This window comes from Corvus hawaiiensis, chromosome 9 (genome assembly GCF_020740725.1).
Source record: "Corvus hawaiiensis isolate bCorHaw1 chromosome 9, bCorHaw1.pri.cur, whole genome shotgun sequence".
Classification (NCBI taxonomy): domain Eukaryota; kingdom Metazoa; phylum Chordata; class Aves; order Passeriformes; family Corvidae; genus Corvus; species Corvus hawaiiensis.
The window spans coordinates 15,611,460-15,611,973 of record NC_063221.1 but is presented as its reverse complement, the minus strand read 5'-3'; positions in this window follow the sequence as shown (position 1 = coordinate 15,611,973).

Sequence of the window (514 nt, the reverse complement as noted above, 5' to 3'; positions counted from 1 at the left end):
ATCTGGCCAACACGAGTGCTCTGTAATTGGGGAGTAATTCAGAGGCTTATCTTCCTGGGATGCCTGGAGTTCCTGACATCTGTTGAGCCTGCAACATTTTGCCTTTGCAGGCAGTTTGGAAGGGGGAGCTGTAGCTCTCCTGTTCATTTATTTTTCTTTCCTCTGTGCCCTAGAAACACCTTTGCTCCTTCCTTTCATACTATGCTGATGGTCCTAGCTTCAATTCCTCTAAGAATTTTAAGCTAAGCCTTAAAATTTTCTGTCCTGCTTTGCTGTAAAAGAAGGAGACTGTGTTGCTGTAAGAAGATAGTTGTGTCCCTTCTTTATTATTGCTACTTTCTACTCCCAAAGCAAAATGTTCTGAATTACCACTTTTGAATTATGAGGTGAAAGAGGCATGCTAGTTTAGTGTGAAATGCTGTCTAGTGTTTACATAATGTATTCACCATCAGGACTTTAATGTGCTCTGTAAATTTGAAGTCTCAAATGCGCTGATGAATACTGTTCTACTTTC